Consider the following 25,689-nt stretch of genomic DNA (forward strand, 5'->3'; position numbering starts at 1 on the left):
CCGTGCCTAAATGTGGGTGCAGTTTGTAGAATAGGCCCAACACCTGACTATATTTAGTCACGGCCATTTACGCCAATGAAAACCTGGTGTAAATGCCGAAGCCTAAATTATGCACAGAACGGGCATATTCTAGAACAGTGAGCAAAAATTCTAGGAATGCCCATGGCCAAGCCCCCTTTTCAAATCCACATCTTAGAATTTACATGCTTCGATTTATACATTACGCGTGCATGTAAATTCTAATGCCAATTAGTGTCAATAATTGTTTGTTAAGTTCAATTATTGGTGCTGATTGTTTTTTTAAGCTAATTAAGTTGCTTGCACAAATCCAGAATACAACAGGATTTGCACAAGCAACTCCAGACGCACTATATAGAATCCGGCGGACTGGGTCTTTTTACTAAACTGCAATAAAAGGTGACCTTAGCGCACCCTTATGCAGGTTTTTCCTGCGCAGTAAGACCATTTTTACCTCAGCCAGAAAATGGTTGATTTTCCATTTTACAACCACCTCTACGAAAAACCAAAAGTCACGTAAAACAAACAGCAGAGAAGCGAACAAAAGTAACAGCTCTGGGAGTATACGTAAGGAGATCCCACACAGATAATTATCCAGGACAAAAAAAACACCTTTATTTGCACCAGTATGAAAAAGCCGCAATCAATACCGTGGCATCCTACTGTCACTACGATATTGATTGCTGGTTTTTCAAGCTTTGTTATCTTTTGCACCAGTCTGTGAGCTGCGCTTGTCTATATTTACATATGCTATTTGCTCCAGGATTGTATGTTTGTAACTTATAAGACACCTATAAGTGTTTCAACGACCCCTGAGGCAGGCGGGTTTGTCTCGCCGAAACATGGCCCAGTGTCGGGTCCATACTGGTGCAAATAAGTGTTTTTTTCCTGGATAATTATCTGTGTGGGATCTCCTTACATATACTCCCAGAACTGTTACTTTTGTTCGCTTCTCTGCTGTTTTTTGAGTGATTTGCACTAATGTTGCCATTAGTGTGCAGTCATTACCAAAAATTAGCGCATGAGCTCTTACCGCCACCTGTTTTGTAGGCACAAAGGCTCATATGCTAATCCCATCCTAATTAGTTAGTGCACGGTAATGTGGCTGTGCTAACTGATTCACGCTATCATGCCCACTTTCTGCCCCCAGACACAGGGGATGGGCAGGGATGGAGGAAATTCCAGTGGGGATAGGTGGGGACAGATTTGATTCCAGTGTGGACGGGGGGGGGGGGGGGGCAAGTGAAATTTCTGTCCCCATGCAACTTTCTATCCCTCAATAAGCCATTTTAAGCTGTGGTAAGTATACAGTAACTTAGTAAAAGGAAGCCATTGTCTTTTGTGATAGGGAATGAGTAGCCACACTCTGCAGATCACTTTTAGAAATCTGTGACGTTTTAAGGTAACAGCACTGTAGTTCAGTTCACAAGTTCAACCATAAATCTGTGTTTGTCAAAAATATAGCTTGCATACTTACAACCACATATTTTACTGATAAAAATGTCTGGAAGAGTGAGACTTATTTGTCAAAGTGATCTGAATTACATGACTAGTTCAGAACTAGCTGTGACTCATTTTTGTATTTACCACTGATGCATTCAGGAATGGATCCCCCTATTGATCAAGGCAGCTGTCAAAATTTAAGAAAGTTGTATCCTAACAGCCTTCACTATCACCCAGCAGACATCACAGAATGGACACTTAGAAAAGCTCTTCCTTTTCCTTACCTCTAACATTTCCAGTTTTTTCAGATTTTGCCAGATTTAGGGTGCATCCCAAAGGGGCTATTGGAAGCCTCTAGACTTCCTCCCAGATAAACTTAGAATATCACAGAAATCGTTTATCCAACAAAAACCTCATTTCCATCACAGAAAAACAGTTGAAATTTATGGTTTTCAATGTGTTGCACGTTATCCCAGAGGGATCCTAATTTATCAGGCTGCATTTCAGGCCACCTTTGTGTCTGTGAAGCTCAGTCTCTATAAGATGGCTGTCTGTCTTCATCACTGGGAGTCTACTAGCCTCATTATTTGATTGAAATATGAGGTTTAAAATGCAAAAGACTGTGTTTTACCAGTATTTAAATTATTCAAACCCACCATCATAGCCCACTTTCGTTTAAAAACTGTTTTTCTCCTATTCATGCTCATGTTGTTTTTAACCATTTTCCTATAATTGAAGAAACTCCATAATTCTGTTTTTTGTCTGTCTTGAAGAGATTATAAGCTCTACTGAGCAGGGCCTGTCTCGTGTATGTACGCCGTGCTCTACACATTGTCTAGTAGCGCTCTAGAAATGATACACAGTAGTTGTAGTAGCAAGAAATAAGGAGGTGAAGAGGGATGAGGAAGGGAGCAGAGGAAGATAAGATAAACACAAGAAGAGATGGGGAACTGGGAGAGAGGTGACGGAGAACAGAGAAGCGGAGAGAAGTGAAATGTAATAATTTTCAGAGACAAATGGAGAGGAAGGAAGAGATAGAAAAAGAGATTGAACTGAAGGAACGATAAGATGAAAAGGAAACCTAGAAAAAAGATGCATGACAAGATAATATTGAAACAGAGGAGAGAATAAGAACTGTATCTAGCAGGAAAGATATAAATGGAGGGTGCTTCTAACTTTGAGAGTTCAACTCCTAATCTGACCTTTGAATATTTGCTAGAACTGAATGTATAATTTTATACTTTAAATTTCACTACATGCCTAAATTTAAAAGCATAAAAAATGAGTGGAAACAGAGGTGGATATAGCGTGGGGAAAACAGTTGGGAGGTTAGTACTGATTTTCAGCGTAAAGTTCATAAATCTAGGCATATATACCCCCAATATTCAAAGCTACTTAACTGGCCAGACACAGCCAATGACCAGCTAAATAGCATATCGGTGACTAACTGCTAATATTCAGCAGGAGATAACTGGTTATCTCCACTGAATATTGCTGGTTAGCACCGAGCACATAACTGGCTATATCACGCGACTTATCCGGTTAGGCACTAATATTAGACGCCTAATCAGATACGTTTAGCAGTCTAAAAGAAACGCATAAATAGCTGTCCTATCTTTAACAGCTAAAATGTTAATCAGTTAGTGCTCAATATTGGCATAGCCGGTTAACATTGTAGAGGTTAAAAAAAAAACCTGAATATTGTGCCGGTTACTGGAAATGGCCTGGCACTGAATATCCAGATTTAACACCAGCAGTGGACAGCATAAGCGCTGTCCACCACCGGCTAAATATCAGGCCCACAAGCAAAGTTTTTAAACCTTAAATGGAGATGAATTTTCAGCTCAAAAACTATGCTCCTAAATTTGACTGAAAATAGAGCACAGATTTAAGAGCCTAACTTAGGCACCTAAATTTAAGACCTTAGGGGACAATTCTACACAGGGTCGGCATTAGGTGGGTCAACCAGGGCAGCTGCCCTAGGCTCCAGAGCTCCAATGGGCTTCTGTGAGCCGACATGTCTTTCCCCACCTCCCCGGCCCTGTCCCCATCCAGCTCTTCCTCACCTTCCCAGAAACTGTATTTTTCTTCAGAGGGTTGCCAGTGCAGCAGCAATTCAGACATGCTGCCTTTGTCCTCTTTGGTGCTGGGAAGGGAGAGAGAGATATGGAATGGAAGGGCAGAGCAGTTGAGAAGAGAAAGGGGGAGATGATGAACCTAGGGGTGGTGGGGAGGGAGAGCGATATATGGAATGGGAGGGCAGAGCAGTTGGGAAGAGAAAGGGGGAGATGGTGGACCTAGGGATGGTGGGGAGGAGGGAGAGAGGGATATGGAATGGGAGATGAGGACTGTGTCTGAATTTAAGAAAGCGTGGAACAGGCATGTGGGATCTCAAGGAAAGAAGGAGATAATGATTGTTGTGGATGGGCAGACTGAATGGACCATTTGGCTCTTATTTGCCATCATGTTTCTATGTTTCCAGGGCAGTTGGGCAGAGAAAGGGAGAGATGGTGGACCTCAGGGTGGTAAGGAGGTAGGGATAGATGATGGTGGGGAGGGCACTCTGAAAGAAAGGAAAAGAAGTTTGACCTGGGGATGTGAGGGAGGGAAGAGAGAGGGAGAAATGTTGGGTCAGGGTGGAAGGGAGGGAGATATGCTGAACAATGGGATGGAGGGAGAAAGAGATGCTGCATCAGGGGGGAGAGGGAAGGAGAACAGGAAATAGGGAGTAATGTTGGACCATGGGGGTAGGGAGAGAGAGGAGGAGAAATGGACCCATGGGGGGGCAGGAAGGAAGAGAAGTGGGACAGGAAGATGCTAAGGAGTTGAGGTAAAGGAACAGTGAAATATCAGGCAATGAGTCTGGGGTGGGCTACAAGAGTGGAGAGAGGGAGAGGAGATTCTGGAAATGGTGGAATCATGTGGTAATTGGGAGCAGATGGAAGGAGATATGAGGCTGAGAAAGGAGTGGGATTGGAAATGGGAGAGCTAGGGACTGAGAAGAGAGGGAAAATTAATAGGTAGATGAAAATTTAAAAAGGAGAAGGGTGAGAGAGTGAATTTGAGTGGACAGAGGCAGAAAAAAGGGAGGAAATTGCTGAAAGGGAAAAATCAATATGTTAGAGACAGCTGTAGTGAGGGAATGAAATGAGAGAAGAGAGGAGAAAAGAAAAATGGACAGCAGATAATGGAAAGAGAATTAGCAGAAGACACAAGAAAGCAGAAAAAGAAAAAAAGCTGGGTCCAAGATGATGGAAAAACAAAATGCGACATGTACAGAAGAACAAGAAGCCTCCGCACAGGTCAATCAAGGCAAACAAACACAGCGAAGGAGACAAGAAGGATGATGACAAAAAACCTCTAATGGACTCAAAGAGTTCACATCAAAACTTTATTACTAAAAACTGGACTTGGCACGAATCATGTTTCAGCCCCTCAGACCTACCTCAGGAGTCTCTCAGAATTGTGTATCAGCATAGAGTAAAACATATAGTCTTGAACTCGACTTGAATGCAACGTCGCCAAACTCTGACAAGCATCATTAAAAGACATCAAACCCAAATGTCCAGACAACAAAGGTAGAAAAAATGTTTTATTTTGAATTTATTAACTAGAATATGTTAGCTTTAGGATAGGTGCATCACAGATGTTTTTTGTATTGTATTCAGTGGCATAGCCAGATGGCTGATGGGGGGGGGGGGGCAGGGCTTGAGCCCAAAATGGGTGGGCACCACATTTTCACCCACCTGAATACAAAATATAAATACTTGAGCTGGTGGTGTTCTCAAAGCCCCACCAACTAAAGACCTCCTTCTCCAGTCCGGCAGCTAGAAATCTCCAAGCTCTGCAGCTGGTGGCAGTACCCTAAAATTCCCACTGCCACCCCCCACCACCACCACCACACATATTCAGTTTCCATGCATGTGTGAAAGCCAAGCAGGCATGGTGGGCATCAGCAACTCTGAAACACTGCTACTGATATTGGCTGCAGAGCTTGGAGAGTTTTGGTCACTGACCGTGAGGAGGGGAAGGAGGTGGTCATCAGCTGGTAAGGCTTGAGGAACCCCACCAGCCACAGCAAGGGAGATGTTGACTGTGTTCAGTGCATTTCTATTTTTGTTTCTTCTTCTTCTTGGAGTTCTCTGTTCTGTTTTGGAGTTCATATTTCTAATTTGTGATCCCTTGTTCTGTATTTTTTGAAGGTCAATGTTTTGTGTGTGAAAAAGTAATTTAAAGTTGTTTTATGTGTGGTAGTAATGGTGGGTCGAAAAATCAGGGGAGGGGCAGGGAGAAGAGGGGATTGGGGTCCCCTTCTTAATTTCTGCCCTGAGCCCCAGAATGTCTAATACTGGCAAAATGTAGGTGTTGCATTGGGTTGTGCTTAGTACCAAATCTAAAATATCTTCAGGGTGTGACTAAAGCATCATAAAATACTGGTGCAAAGCCACATTAGTATGCCAAAATTGAGGTGCGCCCACTTACAACAGGTTAATGGCTGGCTTAAGTTGACACACATATGTGCATCGTGCAACACAAGGAACTGATGGTATTCTACTACTAATCATGTCTATAACACTACTAGACATATACAGTGCTGTACACATTGTATGCAGGAACTTTGTCTGTCCCTAGAGGGCTCACAATCTAAGGGGTATGTTTACAAAGGCGTGTAAGCATTTTTAACACACCTATAAAGTTAAGGTGCGCTAAACTCTAACGTGCCAATACATTCTTATAGGTGCATTAGCGTCTAACGCACGTGAAAAATGCTAACGCACCTATAGCACGCCTTTGTAAACACAGGTGTGTTTGTACCTGGGGCAATGGATGGTTAGGTGACATGAGCAAGGTCACAGGAAGCTGCAGGATCTCACTCCACTGCACTAACCATTAGGCTACTCATCCACAAGCTAAGTGGAGGAGTAGCCTAGTGGTTAGTGCAGCAGACTTTGATCCTGGGGAACTGGGTTTGATTCCAACTGCAGCTCCTTGTGACTGTGGGTAAGTCACTTAACCCTCCATTGCCCCTGGTACAAAATAAGTACCTGAATATATGTAAACCACTTTGAATGTAGTTGCAAAATACCACAGAAAGGTGGTATATCAAGTCCCATTTCCCTTTACAAAGTGGTGGTAAGCCCAATGCAGGCTTACCACTTGCTAATCTGGAACTATCAACTGGCCCAATGCAGCTGCCAGTGGTAGTTTGGGCTGGAGTGCATGCCGTTTCCAGTGCTCTGGAAAATTTTTTCTGTAGTGCAGTACTAACCTGACAGTAATCAGGCATCGCTGCGAGATGCCTGGTTACCACTGGGTTACCGCGAGAGCCCTTACCACCACCGCATGGCCAAGCAGTAAGGGTTATCTTACCATGTGGCCATTTTTTATAGGCGGGGGGGGGGGGGCATTTTATCCACTGTGGTAAAAAGGACCCTGACGCATGAGAAAACCGGCCCCTGCCACTACCGCAGGGCCTTTTTTCCAGCAGCTTAGTAAAAGGACCCCTAAGAAATGTTGGCACATACATTATAGAAAACGCTTAGCAATCATGCAAACTGACAATTACTGTATCTGTGCCACACATAAGTGCGATTACTCCATAACATGCTAATATTAGGTACCAAGTTATAGAAGGAGGGAGTTAGCGTTTCTTTGAATATTGGGCCCTGAGTTTCACTGTTGTTACTTCTAGTTGTAACAATGATCTATTATTCATGTCATAGTATGTGCTTGAATGGGATTGATTCAAGAAAGGGCACCAAACGTTTGCTGCAAAATAAATTGAACAGTTGGGCACTGAAGCCATAATAATATACTAGCATAAGTTGGTATTTGAATGCCAAACTTTAGGTGTGAGCAATTATGCAATGTCAAAGGTTGGTGTAAATACTCATGTCTAAGTACTGTTAGTTGTACACGTAACTGTGCGTTCTATAAACTTAGCCGCGTAAGTACCTGACATGCCTCCAACCCACCCATACCCCTCCCATGTTAACACCCCTTTGCTGTTACGCGGTATAGAATTTAGGCACTAACCACCAAATTCTGTGACGGTCTCACATATTTGGGCACAGGAATCCGTGCTAAGCACTGTTCTATAACAAGCGTTCAGCCTGCAGTTCCCTTTCTAGAATAGCGCTAAACCCTGACATAAATGGCTGCACCTAGAGCTAGTTGCCATCATGGCTGCTCAGTGTATTCTATATACTGCATGGAAATTTAGGCTTGTTCTATAAAGTACGTCTAAATTAAGGCATACTTTGCAGAATGCACTTAGTTGAATTTCATTTTGGCACCATATTTTTAGGCATGATGTATAGAATCTAGTCCTTAGTGTGGTTTGTTCCCAGCAGTGGCGTAACCAGTATGGGGCCATGGGGGCCAGGGCCCCCGTAGATTTGCCCCTGGACCCCCCTGCCGACGACCCTCTCGACCCTCCCCCCCCCCCCCGCCAACCCGCTGTCGCCAACCCGCCATCGCCTACCTTTGCTGGCAGAGGACCCCAACCCCCGCCAGCCAAGCCAAGGTCCTCTTCTTCCCAATCCCGCGCAAGGCTTCGTTCTAGTCTGACGATCTGCATGTTGTACGTGCAGGATGTCAGACTCACAGAAACAGAACGAGGCTTGGGAAGCAGAGGACCTTGGCTCGGCTGGCGGGGGTTGGGGTCCCCCGCCAGCAAAGGTAGGTGACGGCGGGTTGGCGGTGGGGGGGGTTGAGAGGGTCATTGGCAGGGGGTTTGGCAATGGCAGGGGGTCAAAGTTGGTTGCAGGGGGGGTTCAGCAATGGTGGAGGGGTCGGCAGCGCCGGGGGGTAGGGCTAAAATGTGCCCCCTCACCTCGGGCTCTGGATCCCCCTCCTGCTGAAGTCTGGCTACGTCCCTGTTTCCTAGCACCAAAATTTGAGCACCATAATTTTATAGAATAGCACCTACATGCAGTTACATGTGTGACTACAAATTGGGGCACTTAGTGCCAAATAACTCCACTTAAGGGTCATTATTGACCAACTAACGCACACTTAGGGCCCTGTTTACAAAGGCGCACTCTAACCATGTAGAGGCCCATAATATTTCTATGGGCATCGCGCCTTTGTAAACAGGGCCCTTAAACAGTTACATAAGGGGCTATTCTATAACTTGCATGTGCAATCTCATGTGTTTGCCACAAAAATGTGTGCCCAAGTTTCTAGAATTAGGGGAATATGTGTGTTTGTATGTTTTAAATGATTCATAATTGTTCCATGTTATTTTTATAAATTCTGGCTCCAGATCAGAGTCTGACCATGAACGTGGGTGGGGGATTGCACCCGGTACTTTGAGGGTCCAGTTCTAAAATTTGTTTAAAGTGTCCGGGAAAGTCTCTTCACATCTTTCTCAAAGGCTTCTAAGAGAAATTTCAGAGAAGATTCGTGTCTACAAATAATCTCTGCCAAAAACCATCTTCCTTTCTTCTCTCTCTATAACAAGGAAAACCTCAAGAAGTGCCTGTCTTTTCTTTATATTCCACCTCCCTATCTGTTCATAAAGACATCTAACCCAATTCAGAACTATTTTAGGTGAGTGGCGCTCTGTGAATATTCATTCTAAAGGTTGTCCAAGGAGAGAGAGTGCAGAAAAATCAATCTGTGAGACCCTGAGCAAATCTGAGATCAGTGCACAGCTGAAATCCTTCCCACTTCCTTAAGGCATGGTCTGGCAGAGGTCTCAAAGAGGCAGCAGGGGAGGGGGTGTTCTTGTACCCTGCTAGTTGCCAGCATACTGGAGCCGCATGTGCGCCTTGGTCTTTGCAGTGTTTAACGAATAATGAGTGGGAGATGTACTGGTTGTAGTGCCTGTGTTTGCCAGAACTCCAAAGACGAGGATAGAAAAGGTCTGGCAAACCCCCCTTATGTTCCTTCCTCTGGTCTCAGTGTAATTAAGATGCAAGACATTTTGGATCAGAAAGATCAGTAGTACCAGGGGCTTTGGTTAGCCTTCCCTTTGGGTATTTTATGTTCAGTGATATATCTTTCCATTTTAGAAAGAATTTCTTATAAGAATTTATTTTCCAAGAATAATGTTATTTAGAATTTTATTATTTTTATTTTCGACCAAATGGGAGAACAGTTCTAGACTTTGATATAAGGAATACTTTATACTTCCAAAAAGATACAATTTAATGTATTTCCTGCTAGGAGAAATAAATATTTTCTCTCTCTCTCTCGCTCTCTCTCTCTCTCTCTCTCTCTCTGTCAAGGCCTTACCATGCTCCTCCTACCCAATGCTTCTCCATCAGCACTGGCCCACCATGGGATGGGGTCTCACCTCTCAATCACTGAGCACCACTCTCTTGGGCCTGCAGCAGGAACTCCTATGGGTGCGTCCATGTGATGCCAAGGGTCTGGGTGTATTTTACGGAGGCCCTGACCCCCTTACTGTGCCTATCCAGCTTATTTCCGAAGGAGATCACCGGCCATCTTCCGACACAAATCGGGAGATGGCCGGCGATCTCCTGAACCTGGCCAAATAGGTATAATCGAAAGCAGATTTTGGCCGGCGCCAACTGCTTTCCGTCGCAGAGCCAGCCAAACTTCAAGAGGGCGTTTCAGTAGGATAGTGAAGGTGGGACGGGGACAGGACGGGGGCGTGGTTTGAGATGGCCGGCTTCGCCTGATAGTGGAAAAAAGAAAGCCAGCCCTGATGAGCATTTCGCCGGCTTCACTTGGTCCCTTTTTTTTCAGGACCAAGCTTCAAAAAGGTGCCCCAACTGACCAAATGACCACCAGAGGGAATTGGGGATGACCTCCCCTTACTCCCCCAGTGGTCACCAACCCTCTCCCACCCTAAAAAATATTTTATTTTTAATTTTTATTTTGCCAGCCTCTATGCCAGCTCAAATGTCATACCCAGCTCCCTGACAGCAGTATGCAGGTCCCTGGAGCAGTATTTAGTGGGTGCAGTGCACTTCAGGCAGATGGACCCAGGCCTATTCCCCCCCCCCCCCACCTGTTACACTTGTGGTGGTAAATGTTAAGCCCTCCAAAACCCACTGTACCCACATGTAGGTGCCCCCCTGCACCCATAAGGGCTATGGTAGTGGTGTAGAGTTGTGGGCATTTTTTGTTACATTTGTACACTGCGCTTTCCCACTCTTGGCAGGCTCAATGCGGCTTACATATTGTATACAGGTACTTATTTGTACCTGGGGCAATGGAGGGTTAAGTGACTTGCCCAGAGTCACAAGGAGCTGCCTGTGCCTGAAGTGGGAATTGAACTCAGTTCCTCAGGACCAAAGTCCACCACCTAACCACTAGGCCACAAGGTAAGGGAGGTATGCACCTGGGAGCAATTTTTGAAGTTCACTGCAGTGCCCCCTAGGGTGCCCGGTTGGTGTCCTGGCATGTCAGAAGAACCAGTGCACTACAAGTGCTGGCTCCTCCCACAACCAAATGCCTTGGATTTGGCCAGGTTTGAGATCGCCGGCATTAGTTTCCATTATCGGTGAAAACTGATGCCGGCCATCTCAAACCCGGTGAACTCTGACATTTGGCCGGCCCCAACCGAATTATCGAAACGAAAGATGGCCGGCCATCTTTTTTGCTAATACGGTTCGGGACCGCTGTTTGCGACGCCAGCCAAATAGATGGCCAGCCATCTATTTGGCCGGCGCCGTCCGATTATGCCCCTCCATGCGTCTCATTGCTCCTGAGTTCCAGTCTCGCCTCTTCCTGAGTTCCTGACGTGCTAAGGCATGAGATCCAGTCCCTCTTAGCAGTTGAGACCTGCCTTAGAGATGACCTATCTGCCACAATCAGCCTTTGACTGTGGTCCAAGGGCTCACTACCCCAAATCATTCTCTCTCTCTCTCTCTCTCTCTCTCACTCTCTGCAGAAATATTTTTTCTAATATTTTCAGGGTAATGTCATTACTATGGAATTCATATTTATGGAGGCTCCTTTCTATTCCTTATACACAAGTGAGACAAACAAGATACATGTAAATATATAAATATATATATAAACTCTATCTTGCTAGTTGAATAAATGAGAAACCACAAAAATTTGACAGGAATAAAGGTCCAGCTGCTTCTCAATAAAATAGTCTTAAAGAACTCTAAAAGAAGAAAAACATATTTGCATATGGCCTGGATCAATTATACAGGTAAAAAGGCATTTGATTCATCACCACATGACTGGATCATAAAGTACACTGAAATATTTGGCATTAGTACAGACAACTATGAAGTTATAGTGAAGAACTAGGTGAAGTAAATAGCAGAACAGGAATTTTTCAAGGGACATCCTTATGACCACCGCTGTTCACTATATCAATGATTCCATTAACGAGGATATTAAACAATATGAATCTTGACTATGAAACATTAATGAAAGGCCAAAATAGTTCACATCTATTGTATATGGATGATTTGAAACCGAATAGGAAATGTAAAGCTGAACTTGGATCTTTATGCAAAATGGATAACATTTTCAGCAGAGGTATTTCAATAGAATTTATGCTTGACAAATATGCAATTATTTTGATAAGTCAAGGAAAAATTGAAAAGCCAGAACAAATCGAACTACTGAATTGCTGTATTATTAAAGGGCTGCCACTTGGAAAATGTTGCAAACATGTGGGAATTTTTGAAACATCAGAAATTGTTCATTAACAATTTAAGAACGAGACTAGGGCAGATATATTAGAGAAAGTCGAAAAATCATAAAGACAAAGATAAATGGAGGAAATACAATTAAAGCCATAGATGTACCATCATACTCAGGTACACTGCTGAGATAGTAGGTTAGACACAGTCAGATTTTTATAAGCTCGAATGAAAAACTAGAAAATTGCTGATAACTCATCTCAGTCCAGACAGTGTTGTAGATAGGTATCACCTCTCTTGAAAGGAAGGTGGACAGAGTCTGCTACAGGTGAAACAAACTGTTGAAAAGGAAAAAGAGTGTCTAAGGGATCCTTTTACTAAGCTGCGGTAAAAAGTGGCCTGCGCTAGTTTTGGCGTGTGAAATTGGTGCCCACTGGGACATTTTTTACCGCAGCAGAAAAAAGGCCTTTTTTTTAAAATAGGGCAGTAAATGGACGTGTGCTAATATTAAAATTAGTGTGTGACTATTTAGTGACTGAGCCCTTACCACCACCTATTTAGAAGACGGTAAGGGTTCACGCACTACTCGTGTGGTAATTGAGCAGCGTGCGGCAATGTGGCTGTGCCGCCGATTACCACCGGGAAAGCCCCCGCAGTAGAAAATAGAAAATTATTTTCTATCACGGGAAACTGTACGCACCAACTTCAGAACTACCGCCGGGCACCCACGCTTCCTTGGTTGTAGGGTCAATTTGGTGCACGCTACCCACCCAGTAACCCTACCGTGGCTTAGTAAAAGGGCCCCTAAACATAGGGTTACCATATGGCTCCAGAAAAAAGGAGGACAGACTGAGCCAGTCTGGGTTTTACTTCCATTGTTTTCAATGGAAGCAAAACCTGGACTGGATCAATGTGTCCTCCTTTACTGGAGCCATATGGTAACCCTATCTAAACATGCCTTGCACACCAAAAAAAAATGTAATGATCAAACTATAAAATGAAAAATGATTCAGACAAATGGAAACAATAAGCAGAAGAAGCAAATTAAGGGATTCTTTTACTAGGCTGCGGGCAAAAGGGCCCTGAAGTAGTGGCGGGGGCCATTTATCCCGTGTACCAGGGCCCTTTTTTCTGCAGCCAGTAAAAGCCCCCCCCCCCAAACAAAATGGCCACACAGTGAGATAACTCTTACCGTGTAGCCATGCAGCGGGGAGTCCATACTGCCACCCACTGAGGTGGCCATAAGGGCTTCCACACTAGCCCAGCAGTAACCAGGTAGTGCACGGCGATGCCCGATTACCACTGGGGTATCGCTGCGCCAGCCATTTCTGGAAGTTTTCTTTTTCCCTTGGAAATGGTGTGCACTCAGGGCGTGACTACCATCGATGGCTACGTTGGGCCAGCAGTAGTCCCTGAAGAGCAAGTGGTAAGCCCACGTTGGGCTTACTGCCGCTCTGTATAACGGCCCCTAAGAGCTGGATAGAAAGCTAGAAGAAAAAAGCTCTTACATGGGAACTATCTAAACAGCTTAGATGGAAGTGTATACTAAAAGGAAGCATGGCAATGGCTGCAAAATGGCTAATTAAAAAAGAAACTGAGGCTACGAGTTTTGCAGCACAAGAATGAATCATGCAAACAAATGTTATGAACACTGAACAGATTAGTAAAGATGCTAAATGCTGGCTATATAAAACAAAAAAGATGAAACAGTGGATCATGTAATTAGCAATTGTAGTAAAATTGCTGAAACTAAGTATAGGAACCATCACAATAATGTCTCTTGAAAAGTACACTGGCATTTAAGAAAAAATATGGATTTCAAGCTTGTAAAAATTACCGAGAACACACAATCAATGATAAAGTCCCAGAAAATGAGAACGTGAAGATTTTATGGGACTTCAAAATTCAGGTGGACCATAATTTGGTATATAATACTCTAGGTATAATAATAATAGAAGAAAAGATTGAATGATTCATAGAGGTGTCTGTACCAGGAGATAGCCAAGTGCAACAGAAAGAAGTTGTCAAAGTCACAAAATACAGGAATGTACAAATTGAAACAAAAAAAATGAAAGAAAAAATCAGAAGTAGTACCACTTACAATATGGGCTTTCGGAAGCCATACCAAGTACATTGGGAAAAAAAAACACCTGGAAGTTCTTCAAAATCTAAGGGGTAAAAGCAGCTTTTATTGGAATTGTGTTCATACTTAGGCGCTACCTCTCTACAATTCCTAAGCCAGGGCTGAAAAAAGCAACACAAGCTTAGATAGATAGATAGATAGATAGATAGATAGATAGATAGATAGATAGATAGATAGATAGATAGATAGATAGATAGATAGATCAGTAATTATATCACCCTATGGAAAGAGAAAAATTTCTCACTATAAGTACTCAGTCCCTAGACTATTAAAGAAATATCTGCTGAGAAATAAAGATGAACCAGAAAGACACACAGTACAGCAGCGAGTCACAGCTGAGTTTCACAAGCTACAGAATGGTCAACTTCAGCACTGTCTTTCATCTCCCAAATACATAGATAGATAGATAGATAGATAGATAGATAGATAGATAGATAGATAGATAGATAGATAGATAGATAGATAGATAGATAGATAGATAGATAGATTTTTTTTTGTACAGTAGCATGGCCCACCTCCCAATCTTCTCCACTTCATTCCCCTATACTGTATACATCCAAACCTGTCCCTCCTTTCCTAACTGCTAACTCTTCCCTCTGTTACTCAGGGGCCCTTTTACTAAGCTGCGTAGGTTTGTATGTGTGTCCTACGCGCATCGATTTGGAATTACTGCCCTGCTACCGCGTGGCCTGGGCAGTAATTTCATTTTTTGTGCGCGTCCACTATGCATGCCGAAAAATAATTTTTATTTTCCTACACAAGGCAGAAACTGGGCGGTAATCATCTTTCTATGCACATAGGTGATTACCACATGGTTACCGCGTGAGACCTTACCGCTAAGTCAATGGGTGGCAGTAAGGTCTCAGACCCAAAATGGACGCGCGCCAGTTTTTATTTTGCCATACATCCATTTTCGTCAAAAACTTTTAAATGCCTTTTTTACAGACACGTTGAAAAATGCATCTGTGTGTGCCCAAAAAACACGCCCACAGTAGCGCAGCCCAATTTTCAGCGCACCTCAGTGCCAAGTAGCATTTACTCAGTCCTCTCACAACAGTGGCAGAACTTAGCTTAAAGGGCTATTCAATGTACTGCCCAGCAACTTGAGGCATATTAAATTAGCTTTCATGTATGAACCAGAAGAAGAACGTTCGATTGCATAGAGTTATGTGTTCCAGCCCTTCAGGGCAGTGCTTCTCATCCTTTCCAGGACAGCACATTTAGGGGTGAATTCTGTATAATGTGCTGAAAAAAATCAGATCCGAAAAAAAGTACTATTCTATAACCCATGCTTAAGTTATGCACGGTTTATAGAATAGCGCTTACACTTGGGACTTGTGCCTAACTTTAGGCACGGCCATTTGCATCGACTGAAACGTGGTGCAAATGTATGTGCCTAAATTGGATGCATATCCCCCATATTCTATAACAATGCATGCAAATATTAGGAACACCCCTGTTCCACCAATGACCCTTCCATTTCAATGCCCCTTTCTTTACTCACACATAAAATTTAGGTGCAGATCCCACACCTAAATTTACGCATGTAATTTACAATTAAATCTAATTAGTGTCAATAATTGCTTGTTAAAACGTGAATTATTGGCACTAATTAGCTCGTTATTCAATTAAATCGCACACATAAATTGAGCGTATGGCCAAATCTGCATGCACAATTTTTCAACACTTCTATAGAATTAGGAGATTAGCCTGTTGGGATTTCAGCATTATCCCACTCGATATGTGTGATATAAGGATGCAAATATTTGAAGATCTATTGTATACAAATCTACCTCATACACTTTCATTGTGGCTTCTTAAAAACTTAATAAACTAGGTCTGCCTTCAGGAGAGAGTTCAGGGCAAATTTTCAATCCCAATTTGGGTTACTCTCTTTGTCCCTTCCCCTCGCCTATCTCTAGGCAAGCAACTTCTTGTGTTTCTGCTCCATTCTCTTATTTCACCATTCCCAGACTCCCCATATTTCTTTCTGTTCCCTTCCAGAATAAGGTTGCACTTCCTGAATGGGACAGGAAGAGATTAGGCTGACAGATTGGAGCACAGACAGATATGCCCAGTGTTAGAGACAAATGGAAGATAACTGATCTGTAGTGGATGAAACACAACACCTATGAATTTCTTAGATAGCTGCTAGTCTTTTGCCGGATTTCAACAGCTCTTCTGAAGAATCAGAGGCCAGCTAGAGGAACAAATGCCAAAATAAGCCCTCAACTGAATTCTGCATGCCAGACTATGATGGTTTAGATTTCAATTTGTCTTTCTGTCTCATTTTGCAAGTCTTGGTTTCTCCGTATTTGTCCATGGATCAGTATGAACAATTGCTTTGCTGTGTGTGTGTGTGTGAAATATGCCTACATACACACATTTATGTGTATATACATAGATGAAAATGACATGGTACCTAACTAAACCATATTAAATAGATCCTCTGTATGATGGTCTAAGAGCTTCATGGGAGAAACCTCTGACAAGAGCACTTATCCTGTTACAACTATGTTTGGTAGAACTTCTTACACCAGACTTTCTCTGACACAGTGTTTGCTCCTATGTTCTCGGACATAAATTTCTTCTTATTATAATTTTCTCCGAAATCAGAATCCCCCTCATACAAAATTAATTCTCTCTCTCTCTCTCTCTCTCTCTCTCTCTCCTTCTCTCTCTCCTTTTCCTCTGTCTCTGATTACAAAACTCTCAAAGGTCCTCAACTTTTCTGAGCTTCATCATAACCCCACAGCCCCATCACTCACTTTACCACTCACATGCTCAAACATAGTCATTATAAAATTGATATTCCCTTAGTTCCATAGCAAAGTATTTATTAGAAATGAGATCATTTATTTCAAAATCAATTAAACCCACATGTTGATATTTTCTGTAGGCTGCATCTAACCCGTTAGATTCAACGTTGTTAATAAAATTGTGTCAGAATCATTAGGAGTGTGCGAGCACATATGCCTATCTACAGCTGTATATGTAAAGACAGATGAACTACATGCATATAGCAACAGCAATTTGAGAGACTGAAAAATTCTGAATATTTGAATTTACAAAACACCAACAACAACAAAAAAACAAATCCATGCCAACATGCCTCTAAAAGGGGATCTTTGAAGTTTATTTAAGGATTTTTATAACTGACATATTGAAAGTAGATGTTATCCTGGTGCAACAACACAGGAACCTACTTGTCTTTATCTAATCATTTCTGAAGGCTGACATTGGGTCTCCAGCCCAGCATGGCGTAAAGATCATGGGCCCTCTAGATGTACTGTACTGAGGCCCTGAAACACCTTAGCTATTGTCTCTGCCCCCGCAGTACAAAAAGTGAAATAGAACAAGATACTATGTATTAAATGATGTTCACACCCACAGCTTTAAAATATACCTCCAACCCCTGCCCCCCCCCCCCCACACACACATTCACTTCTTGTATTCCACATGTATTTCCCAATGTACCTTCAAAATGCATTCCTTTATATTCCACAGGTATCTCTCAACACATTTTCAAAAATATATTCAACTAGTGCCAAAATACAATTCCAAGCATCAAAATATTTCCAACACCGCGTTAAAGTGTATCCCTCATCTTTTCATATTATGTCCCTAATTATGTCCCAGATACCCACTTCTACATAGACTCTCAAAAATGTATCCCTTCATGTCCTCAATATACATTACCACTTATCTTCAACCCTAAAAATATACCACTCCCACCAAAGAAAATGTTCCACAATTTACCCCAACATGTCATTTCCACACCGATGTCTCCTCACATTTCAAACTAAGGGCTAGATGCACTAAGCATTATCCCTACTGACAAAGCATGGGTGAAAGAAATTCCCTTTAGTGCAGCTAATACTCAGTCTTCTCATACTGAATACAACCAGATAGCCGCGGACACACCAGGGCAGAGCTTTGACATGCATTTTTATGCAGCTGCACTGTCCCACTCCTTCTCAATCACCTTTAGTGAAAAACTGAAAAATCCACAGTTCCCCTTCCAAATGCATGTAAACTTTGGCTCAATGGTTAAATGATTATTTGTCCTTATGAACTCAGCAAACATCCTGTCTTTATATTAAGACCCCTTAATTTTCTGTCGTCTCTTCCCCCCCCCCCCCCTCCATTCTTACTGGCCCTACCTTGGATTTTAGAAGCAGATCCTGTAGGCTGATGATGGGTTAAGGGAGAGAGCATGTTGGGGATATCCAGGTTCCTCTTCTCCCTTGCATATCCACATAGAATGAAAAAAAAGACGAAAAAAGAGGAAAATCCTTTTCTTGTAGGAAATTATTTCTTGGAAATGTCTTCTGGTATGGTATCAATAAATAGAAGCGGATAAACAAACAAAGAATTAACACAGCAGCAAGATGATGTAGGTAGTGCAGCATGAGATGAATAAAAAGAAGGATCCTAAACCAATAATTCCTTTAATTTTTCTGAAGTCTCACGGCAGAAGCTTTTGCAGCGGTTGGTGCTGTTACGTCTGTCTGTGGCTTATTTATTTATTTTGGGTAGCACGATCACGGTTATGTTCCTATCTGCAACATGATTGTCTTCCTTCCTGAAGAAAAAAAGGGAATCAATATTTGATTAGAGTTCAGATAGATTACAGAGCAAAACACTAATCTACATTTTTTTAAAAAGCATTTTCTCAACAAGCTGCATAGGAGAAGACTATGAAACAGCTCTGACGGGGGGGGGGGGAAGGGGGTCTCTATCAATAATTAAAATAAAGGTTTGCCTGAAGCATCTCCCAAGATTTGCATAGTTACGAGGCGGAAAATCCTGAAACGTTTGAATAGTCTCGTGTTCTGAAACAGAGAAATAAATGTCTCCTCCAACAACCACCCTAACACAAACACTGTAATTACTGTCTATATCTGGACAGTAATCTTTGCCCTCAACACACTATCCCTTTCCATTTCTCTGCATTAAAATATGTACGAGGGTCTTGCAATATTTGTGTATTTTATACAGAAAACAAGGTTGGTAAGAGAGTGTCAAAGAATAAATAGAAGACCGGTGCCATTTTCTGACAATTGTTTGCCTGTTTCACCTGCAGCATGCCAGATTTCATGTCCATTTCCCAATCCTTGGCCGAAAACGTAGCATTCTCTCAATCGTCTATCCCCCACCCCCAAAAGAAATCCACACTCTCTTCACTTCTGTGCCCCCTACTTTCGAACTGGTCCAGCGCTTCCGTTTACAACTTACCACATTTTTGTTTCCTATGTAATGCACGTCGTGTTTGTTCGTTTAAAACTGCACAGAATAATATAGTGCTATATTGATTTGATCGAATCACATGCAAAAGGTGTGTGTGTGTGTGTGTGTTTCGGGGGAAGGGGGCGACGGAGGAAAAAAAATGTATATTTACATACCAATGAATCGTGTCAGTGACTCCCGTATTTCTGCCAAGCACCATTTAACACCTCCAGCTCAGACATGGTTTTAACTTCGGTCTGCTCTTGGAAGATAAGTCCTCGTCTCATTCCTCTGCAGTAGCCATCCAAGAGAGGATTCATTTAAGGTGGCGATATCACGAAGATAACAAACACACATACACACAAATAAAAAGAAATCCGACATCCAATTGGTGATCCACAGCTTGGAAGCAAACAGTGCAGAAAATAAAGGAGACCAAAAAAAAAAAAGCAGGGTACTTACTAACCAGCGTAGAATCCAGGTACCCAGATCAAGGGGAAAGGAAAGAGGGAGGAAGGATTTGAATACTTATCACTATCACGCAAACACACACACACACTCTCTCACACAACACACACACGCACGCTCAGAAAAGGTTTCCAAAAGAAGGGGATTTCGCCTCTGCTCTCGGTAGCTGTCCCTGGTGCTGAAAAGCTCTTAGGTTCCAACGTCATGGAGCCAGAGGCAGCAACTCAGGCACCGAGCTCCTGACACCCCCTAGTGGTCAGATAAGAGGACTGAAACGAGGGGGTAGTATGGCGAACTAGAGAAGGAAGTTTCGCAACTTCGTGAGCCCCGTATAATCCAAGCCCGGGACACGTTAAACATGCAAAAGGACAATCACCAGTAAGAGGACGAAAACAAAGAAGGCATACGTACTTTAGCAGAAGGAAAACTGCTACTGCAATCGCTTAGGTAAACACCCTACGTTCACAAAAATTAAATTTAAGGTTTGTTTGGGGGTGGGGGGTGGCGGGGAGGTTCGCTTTGTTTTTGAGCCCCTTGGGAGCAGGGAACTTGAGATTGAAAGTGAAGTTGAGTCATTCTGGCCCAGAGCCATATGGTAACTGCAATTCAACTATAGGAATTTAGGAAATTTCAGTGACTCATTAAACATCGCCGACATTTCTCGACATCTTTTAAAATATAGATTTTAACTACAATTTTGCTTTTGTGTTACCCGTTTGTGATCCATTGAATATCCCTAGCCTGAAGCATTCCAGCGCCTACTGCAACATATATATACATACTCTGAAAAGGCCTAGAGTGACGTATTAACATTTTCTCGTCTACAATATATTTTATTGTTTCTTTGCCTGTACAGTCCTCCAAGTGTTTATTTCCGGAACTGTAAGCATGACCGATTTATAATCTATCAAATTGGTGTGTCCAACAGCGATTATGCTCTCTCCTATGTCACTCAAATGTAGAACTGTTTCTTGTGTTTAAAACTGAAGTGGATTTATAAACCATGGAATTTAAGTGTTTTCAAGACAAGTCATTTAACTAACTTACATTAACAGCATGTTTAGAGCACAAAGCAACGACCCTAATGGGCCTTGGCTCTCTTGCGTTCTCTCTCAACTTGCAAGTCACTTGTCCCTTTGCTCAAAAAGAGCATTGAAATGCTTAAGCAGTAAGCACAGGTGTTTTCAATAAAATATAAGGATTATTATTAAACAGCATTCTATGTTTTATTAATGTGTTTCTGTGGTTTGGAGGACATTTTAAATAAAGTGAAATATATTTTTAAAAGACAAGAAAGCACCTTTGAATTTAGTCAATAGCTACACACCGATTAGTTTAGGACAGAGGTTTTCAACCCTGTCCTCATGGCACACCCATCCAGTTGGGGGTTTTCAGGATTTCCCCGATTGGCTATGTGTGCCCTGAGGACTGGGTTGGAAACCTCTGGATTAAGGGAAGAAGTTTTGGATATCAACAACACATGTTCTGTATCAAATGACTCTAACCCTACAATGTCAGCTTTTCCCTAGACTAGTAGTTTTCCATCCTGCCCTGAAGCCACATTTATTTATGTATTTAGTTAGTTAGTTAGTTAGTTAGTTAGTTAGTTAGTTATATTTATGTATTTAGTTATTTATATACCACCCTTCCAGGTAGTTACCAAATCAGTCAGGTTTCTAGGACAACCAAAACAAATGTGCTTGAGAAATACTGACATACATTGGGTCTCTTTAGGCATATTCATTATGGATCATCTGAAAGGGAAAGGCGAGTGGGGAGGGGTAGTGTAAGGAGGAGGGCAGCAGGTTGAAAACTAGGAAAGCCAGGTTTCAAATCCTGTGGATGCTCCTTGCAACCTTAGGCAATTATTTACCTATCCACCATGTTTAATCTTGTTAACTATTCTCTCCTCAGGCTATTATCTGGTACTGTCTGTGATCGGTTCAGTTCTTTTTTACATGACCACTCTTTCTCTGTCTTCATAACAGGTACTCCTGCTTCTTCCTCTTCTATCTTTCCTTTACCCTATGGTGTTGCCCAAGGATCTATTCTCTCTCCTCTCGTTCAGTATTTATCTTGCATCCTGTGGTGACTCTGCCTACTTCAATTCATGCTCTTTTGAATCATATAGCCCTACATATACTATATCATGCTTGCATCACTACACGTCTAGAATATTGTAATGTCATCTATGCTGGTCTCCCATTGGCCAGCCTTAAATGGTTACAGTCCTTACGGAACACTGCTGCCCACTTTTGTAAAGCTAAGCATTGGGATTCAGTCATTCCTATCTTCCTATGCCTACATTGACTACCGATTCAATTCCAAATCCAATTTAAGATTTTAGTCCTGACATTTAGATGATGGAACCCCAGACTATTTATCTCGGTTTACCATTCCTTATATTCCAACAAGGTTCGTGTGATCCCTTAATGACCATTGATTGGTACTCCCCTCACATTCTCAGGTGTGGTGGGAGATCACACGAACCTCAGCCCTTTCTTGCACCAATATTTTTGGAATAACTTACCCTTGAGCCTGCCTTTGGAGTCCTCTCTCAAACAGTTCAAAATAAATGTGAAAACTTACCTTTTTACTTTGGCCTTTGATGTAAGTTGTGCTGTCAACTGTGGCTGCAGTAGCAGTCAGGTCCAGGTTCAGTTTTATATTGCTGTATGATTGTTTTTACCTCTTCTATATGACTCTCTCCTGTACTATCCGAATTGGAATTCCTTTCCTATTTGTGTTTTTTATTAACTTTTTAAATCGCTGAGATTGGCTTTTGCCATGATTTGGTGATTAATAAAACAAACAAACAAACATAAAACACCCTCTGTTGCCTCAAGTACTAACTTTGGATGGATTATTAGTAATTTGTTCCCCCTGACAATAATGAGGCCAGCAGTATATTGCACTGATGCACCTTGTTAGTCCATGGAAATACTATAATTGTGCCTGCCCAAGGGCTTGCCTTGTGCAACCAATGAATATGCATGAGCTAATCAAAATAAAATAAAACCATGCTAGTCTGGTTTAACTCCAGCACAGGATTGGGAATGACTGCTTTTCACATCACTCATCTTTGAATGTACAGGGCTTTATGGAAAGAACAGGCACTACATAGAATCTAATAAATACAAGAGAATTACATTAAACAAAATCTTGCCTCTTCATTGTCCTTCCATTTCTTGTAAATGCATACTTTAAAATAGTTTTTGACAATAAAAAGAGAGACCAAAAAAAAAGATCAGTGCATGAAAGGTCCTATTATATAGCTGAATTGATATTATCAATCAAAAACGTATTACTCAATAAATTCAGGGAGCTTAACAGTGTCATGAGCACACTGCGTTTTGTTTTTACTAGAGGGAGCTTTATGCAGGTACGTTATTTACTGTTCTGAGGTAGAGAGCTGGAACTGATGGAGCTGTTTATCCTTGCAGATTGGCTGGATTACAAAAGCCTTTCAGCCATATTATTGTTTTGTTTCACAATGACCTGACCACGACCGTGAGCCTGAACACAATACCATGGATGCATCTCCTGTTAGACACTCACTGATTTCCAGATGTGAGTTTAAAAACACTGAAAAATCTTTACATACTCAGAACTGTGAGAAACATAGATAACGTGGAGGGGCATTTTCAAAATGACGTCTAAGTCAGACTTTGGACAGTTTGTGCTAAACATCCCAGATCCGAATAGAAAACCAGACCATTTTCGAAACCACAAACTGTCTATCTTTTTTTTTTTTAATTACCGTTTGTAACATGTTTTTGTGCATTTATCTTTTCAGGCCATTTTTGAAAAAAAAAAGTACAAGTGAAAAACATAGAAAATCAAGGCATTGGAATGTAGGAGGGGCTAGCATTTTTAGTAGATTGGTACCCCAGACATCCCAGCAGTGATGTTCCTAGGGTGGCTGACACCCGGGGCGGATCGCCGATGCGCCCCCCCCCCCCCCCCGGGTGCAGCGCCCCCACCCCCGGTGAAAGGCCACCCCACTCCAGTATAGCATGACCCCCCCCCACCCCCCGGTGAAAGGCCACCTCCCCGGGTGCATTTTTACCTGCTGGGGGGTGCCGCACGCCTGTCTGCTTCACTCGCTCCATGCTCCCTCTGCCCCGGAACAGGAAGTAGCCTGTTCCGGGGCAGAGAGAGCACGGAACGAGTGGAGCAGACAGGCGCGTGGCACCCCCCCCCCCAGCGGCGTGCACCCGGGGTGGACCACACCCACCGCCCCCCTAGGAATGCCACTGCATCCCAGCAGAGCAATGGAGCACCCTAGGGGGCACTGCTGTGGACTTCATATAAGTGCTCCCAAATACACAACTCACCATTGCTCCCTTTATCTTGTTTTCTGAGCCCTCTAAACCCACCAAAACCTACTACCCCCAATTGTACACCACTACAATAGCCCTTATGGGTGAAGGGGTTACCTATATGTGTGCACAGTGGATTTCTGGTGAGTTTTGAAGAACTCACAGTTTCTACCACAAGTGTAACAGGTAGGGGGAGGTATGGGTCTGGGTCCACCTGTCTACAGTGTACTGCACCTACCTCTAGACCACTCCAGAGACCTGCATGCTGCTCTAATAGACCTGGCTATAACATCTGAGGCTGTCATAGAAGCTGGCAAGCACTATTCTTATTCACATTTTGGGCGGGTGAGAGGGGTCAGTGACCACTGGGGGAGTAAGGAGGGTCATCCCTGATTCTCTCTAGTGGTCATTTTGTGCCTTATTCATTCTAAAAACTGGTTAAAAGAAAACAGAGAGTAGGATTAAATGGTCAGTATTCTCAATGGGGAAGGGTAGAAAGTGGGGTTCCCCAGGGGTCTGTATTGGGACCACTGCTTTTTAACATATTTATAAATGATGGGAGTAACTAGTGAGGTAATTAAACTTGCTGACAACACAAACTTATTCAAAGTTGTTAAATTGCAAGAGGATTGTGAAAAATTACAAGAGGACCTTACGAGACTGGGAGACTGGGAGTCCAAATGGCAGATGACATTTAATGTGAGCAAGTGCAAAGTGATGCATGTGGGAAAGAGGAACCCAAACTATAGTTATGTGATGCAAGGTTCTACACTAGAAGTCACCGACCAGAAAAGGGATCTAGGTGTCATCATTGATGTATCTTTAAACTCTCTGCTCAGTGTGCGGCCGTGGCTAAGAAAGCAAATAGAATGTTAGGTATTATTAAGAAAGGAACAGAAAACAAAAATGAGGATGTTATAGTGTCTTGGTATCTATCGCTCCATGGTGCAACCGCACCTCAAATATTGTGTTCAATTCTGGTCACCACATCTCAAAAAAGATATAATGGAATTAGAAAAGGGGGACAAAAATGATAAAGGGATTGGGACATCTTTCCAATGAGGAAAGGCGAAAGCAGCCAGGGCTCTTCAGCTTGGAGAAAAGACGGCTGAGGGGAGATATGATAGAGGTCTATAAAATAATGAGTGGAGTGGAACAGGTAGATATGAATCACTTGTTTACTCTTTCCAAAAACATTAGGACTAGGGGGCATGCAATGAAAAAGTAGTACATTTAAAATGAATTGGAGAAAATATTTTTTCATTCAGTGTGTAGTTAAACTCTGGAATTCGTTGCCAGAGAATGTAGCAAAAGCAGTTATCTTAGCAGGATTTAAAAAAGGTTTGGATAGCTTCCTAAAAGAAAAGTCCATAAGCCATTATTAAAATGGATATGTTGAAAATCCATTGCTTATTTCTAGGATAAGCACCATAAAGTATATTGTACTTTTTTGGGATCTTGCCAGGTACTTGTAACCTGGATTGGC

At 42.5% G+C, this 25,689-nt stretch overlaps 1 long non-coding RNA gene across 1 annotated transcript; it reads right to left on the minus strand.

The window, feature by feature from the left end:
• Positions 1-2,247: 2,247 nt before the first annotated feature.
• On the minus strand, positions 2,248-25,348 carry LOC115460213. Its single transcript, XR_003940417.1, has 3 exons — positions 25,230-25,348; positions 6,103-6,105; positions 2,248-2,260 (listed from the first exon to the last, which is right to left on the minus strand). It is a non-coding gene; the product is annotated as an uncharacterized LOC115460213 (long non-coding RNA).
• Positions 25,349-25,689: the final 341 nt, after the last annotated feature.

Source organism: Microcaecilia unicolor, chromosome 1, assembly GCF_901765095.1.
Source record: "Microcaecilia unicolor chromosome 1, aMicUni1.1, whole genome shotgun sequence".
NCBI classification, from domain to species: Eukaryota; Metazoa; Chordata; class Amphibia; order Gymnophiona; family Siphonopidae; genus Microcaecilia; species Microcaecilia unicolor.